The 25,081-nt window shown below is 47.7% G+C and overlaps 1 protein-coding gene and 1 long non-coding RNA gene across 5 annotated transcripts in view; one reads left to right on the forward strand and one right to left on the reverse strand.

Annotated features, from left to right (window-relative positions):
• The window catches only part of SESN3 (sestrin 3), a 44,984-nt gene extending 37,725 nt beyond the window's left edge, over positions 1-7,259 (reverse strand). For 3 of the 4 annotated variants that reach the window (XM_042862503.1, XM_042862504.1, XM_042862505.1), the window contains exon 1: positions 7,165-7,259. The gene's annotated coding sequence lies outside the window, so the exon portion shown is untranslated. The remainder of the gene's footprint in view (positions 1-7,164) is intronic. The other variant, XM_042862506.1, reaches the window with a different exon arrangement.
• A 551-nt stretch (positions 7,260-7,810) lies between these two features.
• On the forward strand, positions 7,811-14,021 carry LOC122175149. The gene is made up of 3 exons (XR_006177321.1): positions 7,811-8,193; positions 12,389-12,501; positions 13,112-14,021. It is a non-coding gene; the product is annotated as an uncharacterized LOC122175149 (long non-coding RNA).
• The last annotated feature ends 11,060 nt before the right edge of the window (positions 14,022-25,081 follow it).

Raw genomic sequence — 25,081 nt, forward strand, 5'->3', positions numbered from 1 at the left:
CAAAAATGAAGATGTTTAAATGAGTCAATGATTGATAACAGTCTATACCAAGAGCAAAGCTGTTCGTTTCTCAGCATCCTGAAGATGCAATATTAACTCTCATCTACTCTGGTATTTTATCCCAACCAATAGTTACCCAATGTCTGATATGCAAGAAGTATCCTATAATAAAAACCAGAAACCAGTAGTTAAGAGAGACATTTGAAATTAATAGTCCTCGATCACAGTCTCCCTTATTATCAGTAACACCAGTTTGCCCAAGGTGTCAGACAGAGAATCCCATACAATTTGTTGAAACACCACTAACGCATTCAATGCACTGATTGATAAACAGAGAAAAAAAGAGAACTGTTTGCAGAGAATATCCCCACCTCAAAAATACTTTTGTATTTTATGTAATATACATGTTATATAAAACATTTACAACATATTTGAGTCATCTACATCACACTTCCTATAGCTTCTACTTAAAAGGCACAGACTACCAGGCTAGGCTGCTGAGAAAGCAACGGGAAGGCCCTCAGCATACAAACTGGAACACCTGCAAAGAACAGGGAAATTAAATAGCGTGAATTATTTCCAGGCAGATTTTTCCAAAGCTGATGATGTGCCGTTTCTCATTAATAAAGATCTCCCTCCTGATAATTCGAAGCTCTTTTCTACTGAAAACACCACTCTTCCCCCCAGTCTATCCTGACCCATTTAGACAAAAGCCAATATTCAGTCTGGCCATGCAAACTGCAATCCATTCTTACTCTCCAGCCCTGGAAATGGAACTCTGACAATAAGATCTCCAGACAAACTCCCCTAGCTAAGCAAAACCAGAGGAGAATTATACCACTATCTTCTCTCTCAAGTGTCTCTAGCCAGAAAAAAAATAGTTCAAAGAGAGAACCAAACGAGTATCAACATTTCCCCTGCCAATGTGAGAGAGGAAAAACCAAGGATGCTTAACAAGCCATCTTTTTTTTTTGTTTAGATTTCAAAACATCATCATTTAAAGAGACATGAAGTTTGAAGCACTAATTAAGTAATATGCATAAATTTAAAGCAAATGCTCACAGAATCCACATCTCCAAACCACAGCCTGCGATTTGGCTAACGTAAGGCACCACTCCTACCAGCAACAGTAAGTCTCAGTAGAGGACAACGTCCACACTTGGCCAACTTGCTCTCAACGCTAAGCCTCAAGGTTTCTTTTGAAGAAAATCCTCCCCCCACTCCCATTCCCCTCCTGCCTCCATTAGTTCCCTGCAATTCAGAGAATACATTTCCTTTCTTTTTTACTCTTTAAAATACAAGTGACTATTCTACATGAGCGCAGTTCATACAAAGCTCGTCATTGCAAAACTTCATCCTCCACTGGAGGTTCATTTCACCCCTGTCATTCTTACTACAGGTCAGCTCAAAAACTGCATTCTCATTTTTAGCACATGAGACTAGAAAGGTACTACAAAAAAGTTTTATACTGACACCTAAGATACAAAGCAGAAGAAAACAGGAACACTCAATAAGAGCAGACATGCTAAAGAAACAGTACTGCTCTCCAATTCCAGACACCAAAGCCAAACATTAATGAACACAGTCAAAAGAACAATTATTTTAAAGGATCAGATTCTAACAAGATAGAAAATGCTAAAAGATTGTGAGAACGGAGGACAGAAATCAATCATCACTGGGCTTTCAGATGCACATATTCTGAAAGGAAGAATCTTGGTACGTAAGGGATTTGTTTATTTATTTATTTATAGAGCCAATCCTTCCAGGAAAATAGGACCAAATAATGAGGGTGAGAGTCTTGTTGATTGCCTTCAGCCTGGTTTTTACATTCTGGACCCTCACAGACCACATTCCCCATTTCTGCCCCAGCCGTGCAGATGGGCTCAGCACTGCAGACACCTGAGTTGGTTTCTCCCCAGCTCCATTCCAAGGGAATGGACAAGAAGCACACATTGTGTTGCAGACAACAGTCACTACAGTCAGATTTGATAAAGAGTTAGCTCTTCATGCCAAAGACTGCAAACTGTTGTGAGAACTTCTTCAGAAAGAAGCCCACCTAAGACCTAAAGTTGCCTACAAGGCAACCATGAGTTAAGATAACTACAGAGTGACCAAGAGCAGCACAAAACTACACTGGACATTGTTCAGATTGACAAAGTAAGATGCTCTGCCAACCATCATGGCCAGTTATCCAACACCAACCACAGTACTGGAGTACCATGCCACAGAACAGTAATGTGAAGATGCTGCATCACAGAAAACCAGGGGTGTTTTTCAAGCAAAGGCAAAGCAGCTTTAGTTTGCATATGTTCAGAAGCCACTGAACCAGGCTGGCTTTCCTTACAATAGTTGAGATGTCTTTGAGAGGCCTACTAACTTCTACTGAATAGGTGACAGCACCTGTATGACTCATGGTGTTTTGCTTACAGGAGCTTCTGAGACCTGACATCAGACTATTTTTGGTTCACTTTTGGGCTATTTCCTTATTCACCCATGTGAAACATTAAAGTGAATGAAAGTCCCCCTCCTCTTTCTCTCTCTTTTTCTTTTTTTTGACATGACCTCAACTCACTGAGTCTAGGCCAGTGCTATTGTTAGCACTACATCATTGAATGACATTCACAACACTTTCTATCTTAAAAGCAGGTGTATTTTTGACAATCTAGACCTAGAACAAACTCTTCCAGAACCTCACAGCCCCGGACACGTAATTTTCCATCCTAAGTGTACTTATGACCATTTTATATCCATCTGCTCCTCAGCTTATTTCTCCTTGCTGGTTCTTACTGTATGATGTATTTATGGACATCCATCATAATTTCTGCTGGATTGAAAAAGCAAAGGTCTTTTACTCTTCTTTTGTAAAGTAAGTCATCTATTTCTCTGAGCTCAATTCTGCACCTTTTGAACTGTGATCCATCCTGGCTTCCTTCCTCCCAGTTGCAAAATCCTGTGGGACTGTCCTGGTCCTCCAGTACACTGAAATCCCTCTCCTTGGCCCCTACATGGAGCTTAACCAGACTTATGGGTAATGAGCAGTTACAGGTGACTCTTACACGCCATGCCACTGCATCTCACTCCAACTCTCTTGCTGTGGAACACTCTGCTCTTCCACCAGATGGCCAATATTTACCACTTCTCGCTCCTGTATGTATCTGAGAAATGGTCACACTTCCATCACGATTCAGGAAAGTGTTAAACCAGATTAGTTTTGAAAGCGATGTACTGAAAAGCCAATGCCAGCCTCCATCACTGCGGCCCACCACCATCTCCAGCCCCATCACCCCTCTGCTCACTACAGGAACAGAAAAACAGACAAAATGGGGCAGACCACAGGTCTGCAGTGCCCACAGGGCTGGCACAGCTGACGTGCAGCAGCCAGCACAGCTTACAGCAGCACCTGCCCACAGAGCTACCACATCCTACTGACAGATCTCCTTCCATTTCTCGGTCACAAATTCACCCCAATGCTTTCCAAACCTATTTAAACTTTCTGCTGTTGAGAACAACATTTCCTTCCAGCTGACTTGCTGGTGAAGCCAGAAATTCGGCCTGTGATGTTACTTCAGATGTTTAATGAATGAGATGTAGTTTCAGTCAATCTGCAGCTCTCAGAAGAGGACATTACAGCAGATCTCATCAGCAGAAGGCTACGATTTAAGTCTAGTGTGACCTACTTTGGTGGCATCACATGCATTTTTCATTTATCTGTATGTTTTTCCTTCTACATCAGTTGTAGTAACTTGCCTATTGCTGAAATTGATGTTGAAGGAGACTGGCATGGGGGATGCAGAGCATGGAAAATTCCACCCCTCACATTCAGTGCTTTTTTCCTCCCAGAGATCACCCACATTTGGCAGGTTTGTGAAAAAAAAAAAATGGGAACAGATCTGGGATTTGAGAGCTCTCCCAGGACACCAGGAGGGAGATGGGCTCAGGCTCCCCTCGTCTGCCCAGCGCTGCCCTCAATCTCCCTTACTGACACCTGGCACAAAACAAGTATTTAATTCTGGGACCACTCTAACACATTTTCTTTTCTATCTCATCTGTACTCGCACAAAAAAAGATCCTTTTACTATCTATGCATTACCGTTTGCAACTGAGCTGCACCAACTGGTGAACTCTCCCTGTTCTTACACTTCCTGACGTGCTGGGGTTTTTCCATCCCCTGAAGACTCTCTGCTTACTGCACAAAGCCTTCCTGAGGCAGTTATTTGTCCAAAGGATTACCAAGCCCCTCCTGTGTGCACCCTTCTGGCTTGCTCAGGATGCAGATTTCTTTTGGGTACAGAAGCTGGGGTTTGGGACAAGCTGCAGCTCGCAGCCAGCTGAGGACTTTCCACCTCCAGATCTGACAACCACACGGGTCAAAGCAACAGCAATAGCTCTCAGCCACCTCAATGAAATTCTTGGCTCCAACATTCCCACACCACTTTATGTGCTTATGTGCCTCCCCATACACAAAAACACCACGTTTTAGTTAAAAAGCCTGCTTATCACATCCACAAACTGAACTACTGATCTAATTTTGTTTGTTCTTCCATTTATTTTAAGCTGAATCGCAGTTTTAGCCTTGACTGCCTTTCCAACAAGCTCACCTGCAGTCTAGAACAGCCTCACCAATCACTGGGTGTCATCCTTTGATTAGGAAAAGCAACACAGCTCTCATGGCTACAACCATCTCACCCCTCTCATCAGTAGCAATTGTTCTGCAAGCATATACCTGGTTACTTGAAGTGCCCCTAACAAGAAAACCAACTGGAAATGATTCTTTTTATTATGAAAAATCTTCTTCGTAGGACAATTTAACTCGAAGATCCTCAGCAAGTACAACAGAACTTTGTTACATTACATCACTGTGATCAATGGGAAATGATCTGAAACCTGAAGTACTGCATCTGGCTGCTCCTGTTGAAAGAGAAGCTCACCTTCACCCATCAGCATCCAAAATCTTCCAGGCTATCTGCTGTCTCGCCCTGTGGCACCAAGCAGGAGGCTGCTTTGGCCTCGTGTCTTACTGACACTGCACTGCCCAGCTGCAGGCATCGAGTGCCTCCAGATAAAGGCTTGAGACTGAGGAGGGCAGAAGAGATTCAGCACATTTTAAGGCCAATCATCCTTCCAGCATATTATCACATGAGCTTAAAAAAAAAAGTACCATCAAAAGAACAGATGAGGCAGCACTTATCTGAAGATTATTACTCTGAGTCTCAAGCCAAATCTGCATCTCGCTTCCACTAAGTCTTGTTGTTTTCTCCCTGTTTTCTACTTGTACGCTTGCCAATAAAGTGCAAAAGGTTAAAATTTACAGTGATTTTATTATACCAACTTCTAAATGATTACAGATGAAGTCAGCAGCTTTCTGCTTCTATGTTTATTGCCCTGCCGAAAAAAAAAACAGATGCAACGATGTCCTGTGCAACCAACACAAGCACAATGCACATCTCAAGGAACAGGCTGCATTTTGTGGGCTACAAGCTTTCTCTTTTCTTTCCCCAGTTTTGCAGCAGTTTATGCGACCATGGACAAACCAGGGCAGGTTCCTAAGCTTTGCCATAGAAATATTACCACATAGAATGGCTGAGGCTGGAGAGGACCTTAAAGACCGTTCAGTCCCAACCCCTGCCATGGGCTGGTTGTCCCCACCAGCTCAGGCTGCCCAGGGCCCATCCAACCTGGCCTTGAGCACCTCCAGGGATGGGGCACCACAGCTCTCTGGGCAGCTGTGCTCACTGCCCTCTGAGCAAAGGATTTTCTCCTAACATCCAATCTACATCTCCCTTCTTTTAGTTTAAAACCACCCTCTCTCGTCCTATTACTGTTATCCTCCCTAATTACTGAAAAACACCTAATTAGGGAAAGTTTCCTGTTACCTGGACTGTAAATTCTACTCCTACCCCCCAGTATCAAAGCAGCACACAAAACCAGCCCTACCCAGCACGGCGTGAGCGCAGCTTCCAAAAACCAACAGCAACTTAATCATTTCGATTTAATTTCAGACATGCCAGCGCTGCCAAGCACCACTTTATTTGTCAACAAAACGTTTTGATGATCTGGCAGAAGGCAGCACGCTCCCTCCCCACTTTCTCCACATACTTGGCACAGCTTAAGGCAGGTCTGAAGCTGTTCTGGGCTTCAACCCCACTCCTCTCTTCGTGTCACCGCTGCCCCAAAGGCAGCGCTGCAGCCCGGGGGGTTCGGCCCTGCCAGGAAATGGTTAAGCCGCCGATGCGCGGCTCTGATCCATCGCATTTCTCGCAGGCTGAGCTCAGAGCCCAGCACCGAGTATCAGCCGTAACATGATCCAAGAGTTTATGGAAAAAATAACCGCGCATACCAAGCACGCACATTTAATAAGATTTTCTTTCCATTCAAACAGCCTAGAAACATGATTTTTGAGATCGGCTTCGCCCTCCGACCGGGCTCTAACATCTCTCCTCCCCCTCCCCTAACACACACCTCCTGTCCAAAAACCAAACCCTTGGAAAAAAAAAAAGCAAAAAAGAGCGCTCGTACTGCAGGGAAGAGAGGCTGGAAAAACAACTTTGATTGGCACTTGGCCTGACCCACAGAGGAAGAAAAACAGATTTTGGACAAAGAGCGCAAATATTTGAGCTCGCTGACTTCGAGACTTTCTCAGCCTTTCGGAAGAGCCGGAGCGGATTGAATCGCAGTCTCTCCCGGGCTCGGGGCGGTCGCGTTTGCACAGCTCAGCGCTTTTAATTCATTGGCGCAGCGCAACCGGAGCGCAACTCGCCGGGGCGGCGGAGCGGGGCGGCACAGCGGGGGGCGGCGGAGCTGCTCGGAACGGGGCTGAGCTCAGCGCACGGCGCGCGGCTACCGAAGGCCTTTTTGGAGTGATTTCGCGTATTTTTTTACAGCTTTGATTCCCGGAGCTCCTCGCCCCCGAAAAGGTGTTGGGGACGAACTCCCGGGTTCGTAAGCAGCCTCACGGCGACCCCGGGGCGGCACCGCCTGTCCCCCGACACTCCCACCCCGCTGCCTTCACCCCTAGTTCCCGGTCCCCAGCCCTCACCCTGCGTCCATTTCGCCCTCCCCCCTCCACGGTTGTCTGCACCCCACGGCCCCACTCCGACCCCCCGAACCTTCAGCATCCAACACCCCCCGCTGCCCCTCCGCACTCACGGCCGTGCCCCCCGCTACCTGTCTCGGCACCTTCCGGCAATTGCCGCACACCCTGTACTGGCCGGCGGCGGATGCAGCGCCGCCGCCGCCGATGGAGCCGGCGCTGAGCCTGTTCATGCTGCCGGGGCCGGGCCGGGGTGCGGTGGGGACCGAGGCTCGGCTGTGCTGGGCTCCGTGCCGCTCAGCAGCCCGCGCCGCCGGCCGCCCCCATCCTCCAGCCGCGGCCCCAGCTCCCCGCTCCGGGCCGCTGCCCCCCGAGCACACACCCCTGCGCGCTCCTCCAATCCGCGCCTCCCGCCCCGCCCACCGCTACGCCGACTGACCAATCACGAGAGCCACACGCCGGCGACCAATGGGGAGAGCTTTTGCCGGCTCCCATCTCCGGGCAAGCTGAGATAAGGGGCGGGGAAAAGGGCGGGACCGGAGCGGCAGAGGGGCGGGGCCAGCCGCGTCTCTGGGCAGCGTTGGGCAGAGAGGCGGGGTCAGCGCGTCGGCGCGTGTCCTCTGCTGGCCAATCGGGTGCCTATGCAAATAGGAGCGGGAAGCCCCGCCCCCGGGGCTGTGAGGGAGTGGCGGTGGTGGCCGGGGGGGAGGGGGCGGTTTGGGCCGCGTCTGTTCGGCCGCAGCGCGGTACCGAGCCGGGACCAGGATCGGCCCTGCTCCGCGACCTGCAGCGAGCAGCCCGAAAGGCACACGGAGCGAGGGCCGGGAGCTGGATGGTGCTGTGGAGGCCTGAGGCGAGGGCTGAGCCTGCCCCTCCCTTGGCCGCCTTCGGCGAGCTTCGGCTCGGCTCTCCGCGTTGGGAGAAGCGATGAGTCAGGTTTTCTCGGCTCCATGCTAATGCACGGAGATGGAGGGTGTCATCAGCAGAGCGGCAGGGCCGCGATCTGCGGCGGAAGGCAGCCGGGCTACACGCCTCCTCTGCGCCTCGGAGCAGCGCTGAGGTTCCTGGTCCGCGTGCTCTTCCAGCCCCAGCGGTGTGCGTGCAGGCTTTGGCGTCTGTGTGTGAAACGCCGCGTGGCGTCATTCTGATGTTGAAAGATTACGGTAAGAAGGATTGGATTTGGTCGTGGAAGCTGAATATCACGGCTCCCCAAATCTGTAAGAAGACTTAGGGTGTTGCATACCGCGTTCTCGACATTTGTCCTGTCCAAGTAATTGTAAGTGGCCCGCCTGAGAGCTGTGATCTGCTTTGTGTGCCTTCATCCATTAGAATACCTCCTGTTTTTGCAAAACCACGTGTTGTGTCGTTTAGACGACTGGCTGAGCTAAAAAGGGCACAGTGAAATTAGTAATTTACATCTTTTGAACCCAGCTCTGGTTGTTTTTGAGAACTACTGAAAAGTTTCTTGGCAAACTTCTCCACCAAAGTAAAACCACAGCCACTGCCATCTTGCCCCTTCCAGCAGCTTCTGAAGGAGTCTTTACCTCAAACAGAGCTGTCAGCAGCAGCGAGGACTGCCACTCGTCACTCATTTCAGTGTGGAAAGCACTCAGACACAGCAACAGAGAACAGAACGCAGCGCTCACAGAGAAATAAATACAAGAGGTTTTTATTCCCCAAGCAGAATGGTAGAAATGGGATCCTAATGTGAGAAAGCACTGCTTGCTGGAGTGCAGGTAGTTGCTGTGCCATGTTTGCATCCCACATGCTGCAGCATGGTGCTACTAGCACTGAAAAGACAGTGGGAAGCCAGACAGATTAGTTTCCATCAGCTAATCTGCATGTAATGCTAAAATGTAAGTAAACAACATGAATGATGTAAACGGCTTTTTATTTATTGCTGAGGTCTATGATATTATCTGAAATGAGAAGCTTTAGAACAAGCAGTAGAGGATCAGGGTTATAGCCATGAGCAGCAGCTGATTCTTTAGCACAAGTAAGATCCATTGGAGTCATTTGCTGTCAAAGGGCCTGCTTCAGAACTCAACCTGTTGATAAGGACAGGAGCAGGCAAGCTTGAAACACAAGTAAGATAATGGTTTTAATTGGGCTAATATTTAGCACCGAGTACTGGCAAATAGTCAGATTTCTTGAATAATATTCATTTATTTTATTCTGACAGTGACAAGTACCCACGACTAGACATCCTCAGAAATATGATTGTGTCCTGTTCCTCTCCACTACAATTATTCCCACTTGGGGTGACCACTTCAGACCTTTAGCAAAGCCCATTACAAAAGGGAACGTTTTCTATTAACCAAGTGAGTGTTAAAGTAAAGCTGACGTGTAAGGCAACTTACAATTGGAGAAATTTGATATCTAGTCTCTGTTCTGCCACAAACTTCTTGTGAGAGGAGGTGGGAAGTACTGGCCCAGATGCCTGAAGTACTCTGTGAACTACCTCCCTTAAAATAAATACCTTTGTGGGTCCCAGGCTTGCCATTCAGTTCTTCAGTGTCTGAGAACTCTCAAGAGAAACATACACTTTGTGTTTCATTGTTTCTGGAAACAATACAGCAAGTAGAAGTCGGCTAACATTCTTTCCTGCAACCCCCTCCTCCCCCCAACAAATTCTCTTATATGTTTTCTGAAATTCATTTTTTTTTTCTTCTCTTTTCTTTTTATAATCAGTTTTGATACCTAATGGAAGTGAAAAAAGTACTTAACTGGGCCAGATGCAGTGCATATCCAGTATCAGTATTAAATAATTCATCGACAAGAGACAATTTAAAAATAAAAAAGTCCAGATACCGGAGGTCTTTGTCTAGATGCAGTATTTCAAAATGAGTTGTTGGGATCCCCATGGCACTGATCATGTAAAATGCTGTATATGTGCTTAACTTATGCCATCTGCAAGGCCCCGGTGCCTGACAAGGCATGTGCATTGTGTGACTGAATTTAAGCCCTTGGCTTGTTCCATTTCAAGTTAAACAAATGTGTAAAAGTCTTTGCACAAGCTGTCTGTGTGAATACAGCCACATTCCTGAAAGTTCTTGTAAATTTATTTCACAAAAGAAACATTACAAAAAGTATCTGGTGCTCCCTTCACAATTACCTGTTAGCTTCTGTGATCCAACTGTACCTTAGTTGCTGTGTACTGCTGTGTTTCCTTCAGTTTCTGTCCAGTTACTGAATGGTAAAGGAAAGCAGAATCCTGAAATTACCTCATAATTTAGTTACCAGCAGCCTGGCACCTTGACCTGCCCAGAAATGTTAAGAAGGTGGTGAATTCTATAAACACAACCAGTCTTCTCTGCTGCAGTCACACAAAGAGGCTGCCAGTTATTGCCATGTATGGGAAAGGGGGGGAATTTTTGTATCAGTGGCATGCATCATACTTGCTTGAGACCATCACATCCCTGCAGACAGATCACTGACCTGCCAAGACAGATTTGCTTAAGTGGTTAATGGTTTAAGCAGAATTTTATCATTGATGATTGAAACTTTTGTGAAGTTTTACTTATTACTGAAGAGTAATACTAATTGATAAGAGAGGAACACGCTTCCAAAGGAAAATAGGGTTTTCTCTGCCTTCTCAAGCATTTGGGTGCATTCTTGAGAGACACATTACAGCCAGGCACAGGTTTCTGTGCTCACCATAGGAGTAACTGGATGAGATGTGACAGTTGGAGTTCACCTAATGCTTTATTCAGCCTTTGAGCTGGTTCAAACCAATCAGCTAAGAGATGTAGCCCATCAAAACACTAAGCTGTCTTCACCCCCAGTAATGAGTGCCTACACCATGGTGGGATACCAGCTTTTGAACTCACTTTGTGGATGTAATATTTCTGCTTAGACTTTCCTAATGAGCAAGTTGAGAGTGGTACGGTGCATCTTTACTGCCTTCCAGAAAGCATTGCATCCAACAGTCATCAGCTGAAAGCCAATCTGTCCATGCAGGCTAAGACAGAAGATGCTGTGTAGATGGACTGTGTCCTGGAAAAATCCACCTGGCCATGGTGTGCATGCAGATGCTACTGGAGTGCTCAGTAGGTCCATATCTGTTCTTCCTATGATGCAAACCTCCTGTAGAAGGGCACAGTTCCTTCACAGTCCATACATAAATGCAAAAGCTTGATGCTTCCTGAAAAGGTCGGATTGAGAAGATCAGTGCTATAAAACTGAACTAGTTATGCAATAGATGTGTTTGCAATTCAAAGACCTCTGGCAGCCCAGGGAGAAAGGAAAAGAGGGGGCAACTGCAATGCAGTAACTCAGACTGGACTGCTACAAGATTAGATATTTCATAAGAAATTAAAAGATCCTCAAATTTTATTCATAAAAAAAAAACTTCAGAAGCAGAAAAAGAGGATATGTGAGTACCTAACTGGAGACTTACCCACTCTCCCCATCTGACTGCCACTAAAAAGCCCTGTTCAAATGTCAGATGGGTGACTGACATGCTACATGCCTTTCATTTCTTGAGTCCATGAATCATTCAGCAGAGCCATATGAAACACGGATAGATAGGAAAACTGATATGGTTTCTCAAAGGTCAGAAAAACCAGCACGTTACCAGCATGTCAAACAGGTGACAGTCCTGCATTCATTACACCAGGCTTGGTGCACCATTTTAGCATTGTTTGCACAGGACTTTTATTGTGTTCTTAGAGGAAGGAAGGGCAGCAGATAAAGTTTGTGCCCTGACACTACAAAATGACTTCCCATCCTCAAAATTACACACACACATTTTGCAAAATGAGTGTTCAGATAATTACATGAGAAGGCGAGATGTCAGTTTGTGGAATTCTTCCTCGAGGGTGGGGGCACACACCTTTTCATTAGCAGCATTTAAACCCTGACTAGATAAAGCACTCTAAATTATGTTTATCGTATGAAACAATTACAGCCTGTCCAGGAGAGCTGAGCTTGCCAACCTAATAGGCTTTTTTAATACCTAATTTCTTGGACAAATATGTAGTTCTAAAAAACATTACATCACTACCCAACCAAGAAATCCTTTCTCTCTCTATGCTTTTCTGAGGTTTGCGTGATAATTCACTAAATACATTTCAGCATGTTGTTTACTTCAGCTCAGCCTTCTGAGACCACACAGGCCAGTGCTGAGACAGTAAATAGGGATCATCTAGAAAAAAAACAGGTTATGCTTCAAGTTGACCTGGGAAATATTCAGGTTCACTTTGGAAGTATTTGGGGCCATGCAGTTTTGGGGGGTGATACATTGGAGAAATGCATTAATTGAAAGAAAATCCAAAAAGCAGGACGCAGGTAGCCTTGTTAGTGGTTCTTCCTCCTGATTCAGAATTATAAATGATCTCTTGTAATGTATTCTTGTAGATGTGAATCCCATGAGCAAATGAACCCAGGATTTGAGGTGTGCACAACTGCTGACTCATCAGGATTTTGTCACTTCCCTGAAGATGTTGCTGGCTGTTGGCTTCAGATCTCAGGTATCCCTCATTAAGAACTCCCTATTTTGCCTCAGTCCCTCCTGTAGCAGTGAGGCAGCTGAGGAGCCAAGAGTTCAAAAGTCGAAGGGCCAAAAAGAGGGCAAGCAAGAGGGAGTTTTGGCTCAGTTGTGTGCCTGGCCAGCCTTTTTTTCTTTCTTTCTTTCTTTTTTTTTTTTTTGTGTGTGTGTGTGTCTTTGTCTTGCTGGAGAAAGAAATTCTCAAGCAGCAAAAATTGTCTGTTCATATTTTGCAAATGAAACACATGGTACAGCATGATGCCATGTTAAAGATGGAGCTGATCAGTGAGATTAGCTTCCGTTACTCACTGGCAATGGTATGGCTTTCATTATTTTCACAACAAATACAAAACTCAGCAGCCTTTGGGATATGGCACATAATTTAGGTCCATTTCCTATTGAAGCTCCCCAGGATATCTAAGTAAGTTGGAAGATGAGTTTGAATTATAACACAGTTTTATTCTTTGTTTCTGGACAAAGGGCTGAAGTGATGAAACATTTGCATCTGTTTTAAACTTGGCTTATTTTTATTGCATTTTTTTTTTTTAATCCCACTACATTATTTTTCTGACGGTTACACCCTGAAAAAACAGGTTGTCAGTGCAAGCAGGGTTTTCTCAGAAGGTACCCACAAGAAGCAATTAGATGTGTGAGCAAAGGCAGTCAGCACATGGGATCCTCCCCAGCAAAACAGGCTCAGCGCTGAAGGCTTGTCTGCATGGCATGTTTCTTCTTTCATCAAACACCAGCAAAATGCCAGGAACATTCCTGGACAGGAGAAATCTTGAATTCTGCAATTCAGCCTTAAAGAAACACTCCTCTGGGGATCTGCCCGACTGCCTGACGGAAAAGAGTGACTCCTGTAAGCAGATCTGCCTTCGAAGACTGACCTATTTCAGCCCAGCTCTGCAGAACGCACAAGCTCTATTTATGATGCTGCAGGAAGGGGAAGGCAGGATGCAAGCAATGCACCTTGTTCTGCTGGGAAAGAGCCAGCAGCCCCAGCTCCAGCAGTGGAGCCCCGCATCAGGAGATGGTGGGACCTGGCTCCTGTTTGGGCAATTAAATGAGTAACATCATCACATCTGACTGAACCTCAGGCATGTAGACCTGGCTACTTACTCTTGCTGCAGAAGCATTTATATTGACACAGATTCAGGAAGATGCTGGGCAGCAGAATCAGGGAAACAATTGTTTTATAAGCAGACGGATGCCTTCATACAGCACAACAGTGTGATCTGCAAAGGATCTACAATCCATAACAGGATTGTAATCCACAGCAAAGTCACATCTTGAGAATTTTATTCATCCTCATTTCTTTTAAAGTGTCTTTTTACAGGGAGAAATAACTTCTTTTTGTTATGCTGTATTGCTCTTGAAGCTTAACCTTCCTCTTGCTGGGCTCTATAAATCATGGATTTTCTTATAAACAGACTACAGATCCGCTCACATCTTTGTATTATTTGGCTTCTTCATTCCAGAAACAGTATGGGCCAAATTCTTCCTTGGCATAGCTCTATTCGCAGCATTCTTATTTTGAGGATGCTGGGCCAGATTCCTGATCTCTCTGCTTTGTCAATGGGCACTCAGATCCCTGCTGCTGCGACCACTGCTGCCATATATCAGCAACACCACTCTGCTGCTGGGCAGAACATAGCCCTCTGCTTAAACAGCACTTTGATCAAGTGAAATAAGGAAAATATTGCTGAATGGAGCCTTCAGCAAATTACTTGTTCTGCTGAAAGATCATCCACTCTTGGCTTAGCTTATTTCAAGCATGACAGTCCAGGAAAAAGAGTGTACCTGTGAGTGAAATAAGACTCAGTGGGAGTCAGTAAGACCCAAAGTATTGCGGTATTAATAAATGTATATTTGTGCTGAAGCATGCTAAACCTCAAAGGCTGGATATAAATATCAATGTCTATTGAATTTCAGGAAGAGATGGCTGGTGGAAAGCATTCCCGATGCCGTTCTGCAATGTGCAACCCTGTTTACACAGGGACTATTCATAGGCACGTTCTGCTGCTGGGCAGGGAATTTGCTTCTTCACAGCCAGCTCATGCAAAGCAAATTTTCCCATATAGTTCTCAGGCAGGAGATTTAGTTTCCCTTTAAGTAAAGCAGCAGTGCTGTGCTGCAAGTGATGGGCCAGCTGAAGGTGTGGACAAGGAGCTGCCCAAAACCTGCCGAAGGACAAAAGAAGCTTCATAAAGGCAGAGGTTGAAATGGCACTGATGTCTCCTTGATCAAACACAGGCTGCACTTCTTTCATCAGAAAATGTGCCACAGTTGGAATCTGGCAAAATGAATTCTAAGCACGTCCTTTCTGCAGCCAGTTTTCCTTCTGCCCACTGGGACAATGGAGAGATGACACTGTTCAGAAATAAACCCACAGCATGGATTTGTGATTCTGTCAGATTGGGTTCTCCTTTCCCACTCCTGGAATTGCTCTGGAGGTCTTCAGGCTTTATGAAGCTGTAATGGACAAGGAGAGGGCAGGGGAATTAAAGCCCACCTGCCTCTTGCTATCCCCTTTCAGGGCTTTTTGCTTCCAGGAGCAAGTGAGATCCATTCATGAAAGGTGTTGAATGGCAAAAACAAAAGTCCAGAAAGAAGTAGTTATCTTAGGAGTTATGAAGAACAGTGCCTACTACTTGATAAACTGCAGAGAAAGTAAAGCCAGAAAATGCCTAAATTGAGAACAAAGCTGATGTGACAACTGAGTGCCTGAGAATGGCACCAATGGGAAGAGCTCAGCACAGCATACCTGGAGTTATCTGAGTGACTGAGGGAGATAAATTATGTTCTGCTCACCCAGAAAGGCAGTGTGATAGTTCTGGGGTGATCTCATTTTCTTCTGCTATCAATGCTTTCCTGCCGTTCGTGCTGGCTTGATTAGTCAAGGCAGGATCTCTTAGGAGAGGTAAAAGGCCTGGTGGGATGTTGGCCATCTAATTAGCTGCCACTCTCATTAGCTTAGGAAAAAGCTGCGTGCCCCCCCACCTCCCCCTCCTACCCCAGCACCTGGGTTACATCCATCCATGAAAGCTATCAAACGAGGAGAATGATTCTTGCTGTGGGTAACTGAGGCATGGGCACGGCCTGTGCTGAAACCTGGTGCCTGTGTTTGCTTGGACAGATGCAAAGCACAGGACAGCTGGAACTTGTCACTGATCACTGCAGAACTGCCAGGGGCACTGCACGTGGGGACAGGCATCTGGGTGCAAAGCTCATGCTCGGACCTGAGCACAACCACAGTGCAGCAAGAGGCTGGATGTAGTGCAGCCGCACTGTGACAAAACAGATTCATTGAATGGCTTTTGTGCAAACGTGCTTGCACCATGCAGGTATTATGCACATGTGGCAGGCTTGCAACTTTCCCACTCAAATTGTTGCTGAAGTGCTAACACTTGGCTCATCACTTTTCAGGAGGATGACAGGAGCATGTGCTGTGGGTTCTTTGCGTTGCTGAAGGCTCAGGCAAATAAGCAGTATGCTAAGAGCTATTCACAGCTGCTGGCTGAAGCTAGCTCGATGTTCATGGTGAACTGAGAAGCAGAGTATCCTGAGAAGCAGTGAGACACGCGTGAGCTATTGCATAACTATACATAGAGAGAAAAAATCTATGGATAGTTGTCATTCTTTGCACTTTTATTAATGTCTCTTGCCAATGAAGATCCTGAAGACTTGCAACCTAGAGTGGCTAGAGGCTCTTCCCTTAGAGTATTAAGGAAAAAAAGAGAAAACCAGGAGACCCTGCAGAGGTGAGATCAGATGACACCACAGCCAAAACTGTGCTTCACAGTGAGTGGGATCACAGCAACGTACCTGAATGAGAGGCTCCAGCTGGAGTACTGCATCCAGGTCCAGGGCCCCCAGCATCAGAAAGACATGGAGCTTTTGGAGAGGGTGCAGAGGAGGGCCGTGAAGATTATCAGAAGGCTGGAGGAACTGGCCTTGTTAAGCCTGGAAAAGAGAAGGCTGTGGGGAGACCTTATTACAGCCTTCCAATATTAAAAGGGAGATTATAAACAGGAAGGAAACCAACTTTTTACACCTGTAAATAGTGATAGGGAAGATATAGGTTGGATATCAGGAGGAAGTTCTCTACCAAGAGGGTGGTGAGGTGCTGGAACAGGCTGCTCAGAGAGGTTGTGGATGCCCCATCCTTGGAGGTGTTCAAGGCTGGGTTGGATGGGGCCCTGGGCAGCCTGGTCTAGTATTAGATATGGAGGTTGGTGGCCCTGCATGCGGCAGGGGTTTGAAGCTTCATGTTCCTTGAGGTCCCTTCCAACCCAAGCCATTCTATGATTCCATGATTCTATCATTTATTTAGATGTCAGGGGGAGGTTTATCATCGAGAGAGTGGTGAGGTGCTGGAACAGACTGCCCAGAGGTGGTGGATGCCCCATCATCCCTGGAGGTGTTCATGGCCAGGCTGGATGGGGCCCTGGGCAATCTCATCTGGTACTTGATCTAGAGGTTGGCAACCCTGCCTATGGCAGGGAGGTTGGAACTTGGTGATCTTTGGGGTCCATTCCAACTCAATTCATTCTGTGATTCTATGAAAGAGCCAGGCATTTTGAACCAATGACTTGGTGGTGTGTTCCCAGCTCTAATTGGCCCACAGCCAGTGGCTGGGCAACAGGAGGCCCGCTGATGGTGGCTGGGGCCAGGCAAGTGCAAGGATTTTGGTTTCTGGCTGGCAGGAGTGGGACTGCAGAGGAAAAACAGTGATACTGAAACGCCACCCGGGCCAGGACGTGCTCGGAAGGTGACACCAGCAGCCAGGGCAGTGAAATGGAGCAGAGTCAGAGAGATGCATCAGCTTTGGGCACCCAGAAACAAAAGGCCATTTCATGAGGATGATGCCCTGGGAATTCTGCTGCTGGGGGAGGAGGGCAGAAATCAAAGAGAGGGCAAAACCTACGGTGGCTGTGTATCAGCGGACAGGGTGACTCTGAAAGCTGCCAGTCCTCTCAGCCTGGATGAATGGCTTCTATTTACGTGGATCCCTATGCAGAAAAACATTGTGATCATGATCTAAGCGGCCTCGCAGACGTTTTGGCGCCTGGGCTGGCTCCTTCCTCCCACTCCAACAAGCATGGCAAAGCTGGCCAGCCCTGCACTGCGCACCCTGCACCATGCCCCAGCTCAGTGTCTCCCAGCACCATCCCAGTACTCAAAGGGAGGATGAGCACACAACATCCCTGCTGCCCTGCCCACGTTTTGCTCTGCTTTCAGCAAAGCCAGCACAGCCTCGGTGACGGCCCTAAACCCAACATGTGCCGCAGCGTGCAGCCAGCTGAGTCATGAGTTAATCCAGCAGTTCCCATTCAAAGGCTGCTGCCTTTGCCCTAGCTGAAAATGCATTTGTTATTTTGGTTCTCACTCCTCCGTGTGAAGGTTCAGGTGGCAACCTGCTGTTCATTGCATGTCATAGGTTGTGCATGGCATGCCAACAAAATGAGATGCTGAGATACTGGCTGCTGGCACAGGGTGGCCACACCGTACAGGCCCCGGCACTAGGTGAGCTGGTGAGCCTGTGAGCTCCTGAGTGAGATGGATCTGGGCACAAAGTGAGCAACCTGACTCGCTGGATTAGGAATATATTCCCGAGGTAGCAATCAGTGAGTGGGATGGATGGCCTTGTTCATTCACCCCACAAAGTGGCTGGACAGAACGTTCCCTGTCACTGCCCATCTTGGTGGGGTCACAGGATAAACCCTCGCATCATACCCAGCTGTGCAGGGAACACAACGGGAGCGCCCCGCAGAGGATCGCAGACCTGTCACCGACTTCTCCCCCTCTCCCGTGCGCAGCTCAGCTCCCTCGGGGCTGCACATGCCGCCCCGCGCCCTTCGCCCCTTCACCCCTCGCCCTATTCATTCTCCACCCGCCGCATTCGCGCGCCCGCCTTGCGTCACCGCTTTTCCACCCAGCAACACGGTGACGTCACAGCCGGGGGCCAATGGAGAGGCGCGGGGCGGGGCCGGGCGCGCGCGCGCGCCGCTGGTGCAGTCCCGGCAGGGCGCTGTGGTTTTCGCGCTGGTGCGCGTGGGCAGCGCGGGTTTGGCTGCCCGTGCTGCGCTGCGGAGCGCTTTGCTTCGCCGTTTCGTGTGCATCATTCGTGCTCTGATTGTGCACAGCCGAAGTAGCTCCGCTTTGCGTATTTGTTATTTCCATTACAAAGCGTGAACTTCAGTGACTGCCTTTTCAAGCTTCCTTTTTTCTTTTCTTTTTTTTTTCCTTGCAAGTGCAGCTCGGTCAGATCTTGGTGTAGGACATAAATTCATCTTCCCAGCTCATGAGTCAGAGAATCATAGAATCAGTGGCTTGGGTTGGAAGGGACTCAAAGATCATGAATCTCCAACCCCCCAGTTGCATACAGGGCCACCAACCTCCACATTTAATACCAGACCAGGCTGCCCAGGGCCCCCATCCAACCCGGCCTTGAACACCTCCAGGGACGGGGCATCTCTGGGCAGCCTGTTCCAGCACCTCATCACCCTCTTGGTAAATCTTCCTGATATCCAACCTAAATCTTCCCCCCTTCAACTTAAACCCGCTTCTCCTTGTCCTGCTGTCATCTACCCTTTCAAAGAGTTGATTCACGTCCTGTTTTAGGCTCCCTTTAGGTACTGGAAGGCTGCAATGATGTCAGCCTGCAGCCTTCTTTTCTCCAGGCTGAACAAGCCCAGCTCCCTCAGCCTGTCTTCATAGGGAAGGTGCTCCAGCCCCCTGATCATCCTTATAGCCCTCCTCTGGACCCTCTCCAACAGCTCCGTCTTTCTCGTATCAGGGACCCCAGAGCTGGACCCAGTACTGCAGATGGGGCCTCACAGGGGCAGAGTAGAGAGGGACAATCACCTCCCTGTCCCTACAGGCTACCCTTCTTCTGAGGGAGCCCAGGATACCATTTGCTTTCTGAGTTGCCTTTCCCCTTATCTCTTTAACAGTGACATGGGAACTGGAGGTAACCGTGTGTCATTGGCATGGCTCAGAGCTGAGCTTCCTGCAGTGCTGTGCTCTAGAACCATTGGGTTCAATGGTGCTGTTGGGTGGTGCTGCAAGCACTGCCCTGCCAGCAGGACTCACTCACAGCGGAGATGCTCCTTAGCTAAGGGCATTGCACAGGATGTCCTGTTGACACTGCATGACCATAATTTAAAAGTTATTTACAGAATCTGTGACTGTTGGTACTTTTATAACAGCCACTGTAACAGGAAACCATTTTTTATTTATATTTTTGCTGTGGTGTCGCAAGGGAAACAGGTCCTTGAGCTCATTTGAAATGTCTGCAAAAAAATCAGATGTTCTGATGCTGCTTTTATCAAACATGAGTAACAGGCAGTGCTTTGCTGTGGTCTCCTCTGGTAAGCACTGAGCCCCTTCTGCTGCAACTCCAGAGGTGTGGAGGGTGGTGAGGGACACAGATGGGCTCACAAAGTATTCAGAAGGAACTGCAGTATAAATACGTGTTGCCCACATGTTCACCAGAGAAGAATGAGATAGGAAAAGAAAGAAAAGCAACTTCAAAGCTGAATTTTAAAAGCTTGGGTTTTCTTTCTAAACCAAACTGCCTCTTTCCATGCTCACTTTTTACCCTCTGTTTCAAAACACAACTGCGCTGGGACCCCCTATTGGGCATTTCAAGTCAGTCTCCCTTCCGTGTCCTGTTACTACTCCTTGAGCTCAATTTCTTGCTGATTCTGGCTTCAGTATGCACTAGGAAACAATCAGGGAATAAATCTTTCCTTCTCTGCAGTTTGGTGTGTGTTTTTGTTGTGCCACGAGTATCTCTTTGGCAGTGTTAGGCACCCTCTGTGAGGCGCAGAGCAGGTGTGCTGGGAGCACAGGTAGCCCTGGCTGCCTTTGGAGTGAGCTGGAGGGACTGACCTGTCCAAAGGGTAAATCTGCCCATGGGAAAGCTGAAGGACCTCTAGGAACTTTCATAATCATCCACTGACCATCCTGAGAATGAAGGATCACAGTCTGGGTACCTGGGTTATATGGGATGAGTGGAAGCCCTAGGGTATGTTGGCATTTCAGAATTTACTTGACCTGATCTTTGGGTTCTCCCACTTGGTTAGGCATCAGTATCTGTGCTAGTACTGTGGATTTACCCTGTGCACACACAGCCATGCCCTTCCTAGTGCTGCAGTCAGCATGGAATGGAGACATCCCATGGCTCCAGCCATGCCCTGATGCCCAGCATAGAAGAAATTGCAGGGTCTCCCCAGTGCTCTGGGCAGATCAGTCCCTAGTGCTCAATAAACAGATACTTAAAATCACAGAATCATAGAATCATAAAGGTTGGAGAAGCCTGCTAAAATCATTTAGTCCAAGGGTCTACTCTTCACCACTGTGCCCACTAAACCATGTCCCTGCGTGCCACATTCTTGAAAACATAGGCCAGTGACTCCAGCACTGGGCAGTGCGGGCAGTGCGGGAAACCCTCTGCCCTCCAGCCCTCATGAACCCCATCTCCAGTTCACCCTATGGTCTCCATGCAGCTGGTGCTCTGACTATTGCAACTGCAGAGACTGATGGGCTGGGGTCAGTGTAAAGTCCAGAATTTGCTTCAAATATATATCAGTAAACCACAAAAAAGAAGGAAAAAAACACCAGATTGAATATAAAAGAAGCAAGAGCAATATAGAAAAATAAGGGTGATATTTGAGTTTGAAACGTCATTAGAAACAGTACTTTGGCCTGAAGGTGACCATGCTCTTGCAGCACATAAGATCCTGTTGAACTATTCACATCCTATTAATGCCATAGGGCCACAAATGCAAATGGAGACATATGCTTTTACATGCTTTTCAAACCTTGAGATTTCTCTGCCTGTCTCCTTGCTGTGTTTCCAGGATGCCATGCTGTAACCTGGGGTGCCCCTGTTGCTGTCTTCCTTTGCTGCCAGGGTGGACACGTGGCTGCACTGATGTTGACCTGACCCAACAGGAGACAGAGCTCTAGGCAGAGGAGCATCACTTGCCATGTCTATCTCAGCTAATTTGAGTGAAATTCATGTATATTGTTGAACCTAATCCCTTAGTTTTGCTCCAACCTGCAAAAATTCCTATGAAGCTTGAGGTGCAGCTGAAACCTGACTTTCAGAAGTGACAAGTGCCAGCAAGTTCTGCTGCTGCTTGCTGAATTTGGGAGTGCTGGATGTTTAGGAAGTGATGCACGTGGATGCTATGTGCAGGCAGAGAAGTAGGAACCGTGTCACCAGGCTTTGGTGCCTGGTGTAGCCGATTGCATCTGGTTGTAGCTAGGTGCTACAATCCAGCTGCCCGTTTCTCCGGCCCTCTCTAAAACCAGGAGCCCTCGGCAGACAGTTTGTCCCATCTGTGTCAGACATTGAGTGGAGCAAGGCACCATTTCTCTGTGTCAGCATGAGAGGGCTCATGGCACATCTTGCAGTGCTCCTCCCTGTCACCACTCGTGGAAGGATGTAATGGGGCTCTCGGGAAGGTGCTTGGCTTTCAACAAGGCCCCAAAAGAGAAGGGAGAGCAACACTGTGAGGCTGGGATTTTGGCAAGCCAGATTGCAGACCTGGGAAACTGAGCTGACTTTGTGCTGATGTGGAAACAAAATCTGCTCTGTTTTTCTTATCTGCGGCACTGTGAGTGATTGCACAGGCTGTTCTCTGCCTGCCCTCGTGGAGCAGATGCAAAGTCTCCATTTTCTGCTCACCTTACAGGAGGGCTAAAGATAAACATCTGCAGTTTCCTGGGCTAAAAGTGCTAAGAGCGAATGCCACCCCTGCCCAGCTTTTCAGATGGTTGACTAAGCACTTTAAAGGTCCAAGTTATATTTGGAAATGAAAAGATCTTTGTCCCAAACAGAAAATGGCTTGTGCGCTGTTGAGACTCACAGTCACTAAAAGCAAGCACATCTGCTGATGCAACCTAATTGCTGTTTTGATTGCCCAGCCATGACGGGGCACAAAAATATTGTCTGCCTACAAAAAAAGAATGAAACCTCACTTGGCCATTTTCTGCCCAAATACCTTGGCATCCAGCCTTGCAGGGCTGGAGTTGGGCAAGCTGAATTCAAAAATTCCCCAGTGGAACCAGCCCTTAACAATACAAAGCTGTGCCTGTTTGCCTGGGTGGACTATTTTCATGACTCTGAATAAAAGCCATGTCTGGAGCACTGCACGTTTCTGTGGGGGCTATGCAGGCAGGCGGGCACACTGCCCTGTGCCTGGGAGTTTTCCAGTGGAGAGAGGCATAATCAAGGACATAAGCTACTAGAAAACATCCAAAGGAGGGCTACAAAGATGGTGAAGGGTCTGTAGGACAAGGCATATGAGGGGTGGCTGAGGACTGTGGTGTGCTCAGCCCAGAGCAGAGCAGGCTGAGGGGAGGCGTGATGGAGGCTGCAGCTCCTCACACGGAGCGGAGGGCAGCGCTGAGCTCTGCTCTGTGTGTGACAGCGACAGGGCTCTGAAGCAATATGATGGTGTTGAAGCTGATCTCAAATTAGCAGAGACTTTGTCTGCTTACTGAGGAGATTCTGTATCCATCTCATGAAGGTCCAGCATTGCTAACTATGGGAAAAGGGAGAATGATCTTTTTGACCAGAGATATTGATCAGAAGGACTTGTCTTTCCCTTGACTCAGACCAAAACCAGATGTTGTACCTCTTATTTGTCAGTATGAGTTTTTACCAACTTCTATCACTATGACAACACCTAATGTCCTGGCGTCTTCCTCTCTCTGTTTCTGGGTCCAGAGGAGGGCCACAAAGATGCTCAGAGAGCTGGAGTAACTCTCCTACGAAGGCAGGCTGAGGGAACTGGGCTTGTTGAGTCTGGAGAAGAGAAAGCTGCAGGGAGACCTCATTGCAGCCTTCTACTGCTTGAAGGGAGCTTATAAATAGGAGAGGAAGTGACTTTTTGTGGTCTGATAGTGATAGGGTAAGAGGGAAGGACTTTAAACTAGGGGGAGAGATGTAGGTTAGATGTTAGGGGAAAATTCACCACTCAAAGAGTGGCGAGGCCCTGGCACAGCTGCCCAGAGAAGCTGTATATGCCACATCCCTGGAGGCATTTGAGGCCAGGTGGGATGGGGCCCTGGGCAGTCTGAGCTGGTGGGGGCCAACCAGTCCGTGGCAGGGGGTTGGGGTTGGGTGATCTTTAAGGTCCCTCCACCCGAAGCCATTCTATGACTACAATTCTCTCCCTACCCCATACCACCTGGCTGTTCCACAGCCCTGGGTCCCATGGAGGAGGAGTAAGGATCCCACCATAACCAACACAGCCCAGCAGGATGCTACTCCAGGGCTAGCTTTCTGGGCTAAATTCTGCCTTCTTTCTTCCAGCTGTCCACAATTTGCCTATCTATGGGAATTAAAAACAGAAAGCAGGGATGGGAGTGAGCCATGGAGGGAAAAAGATTGATCTTTCCCTCCATTAAAAGGCTTATTGATTGAGCTGTTTTTTTTTAATTGCAGCCTTTCTGCACCTTTCAGCTATCTCCTTGTACCACTGCTTTTGCATTATTCTTCCCTCATGATGGAACCTTTCCAGTCTTTCTTTACAGAGAGAACAAAGTGCATTCAGACAGCTTTCCACCCAGCTCTGTACTGGTGGAGGGCTCTGGGATGCTCTCTGGCCATGCTCGGAACTGCAGCTTGCTAAATTGTACATACCCTTCCCTTGACACAAAAACTCCTGACTGGCTTAAAAACACCAGACTTTTGCTGTTGTTGAGGTTTCTTAAGTTCTCCCTGAAGACCAGCAGGTTTCACATAGTCACTGGGGATGTGTGCCAGAGCCAGCTCTTGTGTGGCTCGACTGCAGTATCCCACTGAAAGCATTGAGGCATTGCAGCCACCTGATGGCCAGATGAGAAGAACATGGGAAATATGGACTGTTCCTTCTCACAACCTGTTAGGCAGACCCAGGCACTGTAAAACCAGAGTCTAAAATCAATTCTGAATTGCAGATTTTTCCCGAACTATGGGAATGTGTAAGCCTGTACTCAGAATTGCTGATGAAGCTTCCACAATGTTTCCAGGCTGCTATAATCACCCTTGTCTCATCTGTGTGAGTTCCCTTTGGCTTCTTCTCATCAGAGCCTTTGACCGTCGTTGGCCCAGTAAAAGAGAACTGCGCCTTGTTGAGTAGACTTTCCTTGCAGCCCCAGAATTAACACTTTGTGGTACCACACCACTGAGAGCCTCTTGCGAGGATCTGTGGGGAAGGGACCATTTGTGGACATCTCCCAGGGATAAAGAGCAGATCTGCTGCAAAGATAGTCATAGGATATCCTGAGTTGGAAAGGACCTCTGAGAACTGAGTCCAGCTGCTAATGCCACACAGGCCAATGTAAGAGTTCAGCTATAAATCTAAGAATATTGTCAAAATGCTTCTTGAACTTTAGGAGCTTGAGGCCATGACCAGTGGCCTGGGCAGCCTGTTCCATACCCACCGCCCTCTGGTGCACAGCCTTTCCCCAGCCCCACTCGCCCCTCGCCTGACTCAGCTCTGTGCTGAAAGCTCTGGGAATTTGTTGTACCAGTGAGCCTTGTGCCTGGGATTCAGCAG

This window comes from Lagopus leucura, unplaced genomic scaffold (assembly GCF_019238085.1).
Source record: "Lagopus leucura isolate 7727_CA_CO unplaced genomic scaffold, USGS_WTPT01 Super-Scaffold_702, whole genome shotgun sequence".
In the NCBI taxonomy this organism is placed as follows: domain Eukaryota; kingdom Metazoa; phylum Chordata; class Aves; order Galliformes; family Phasianidae; genus Lagopus; species Lagopus leucura.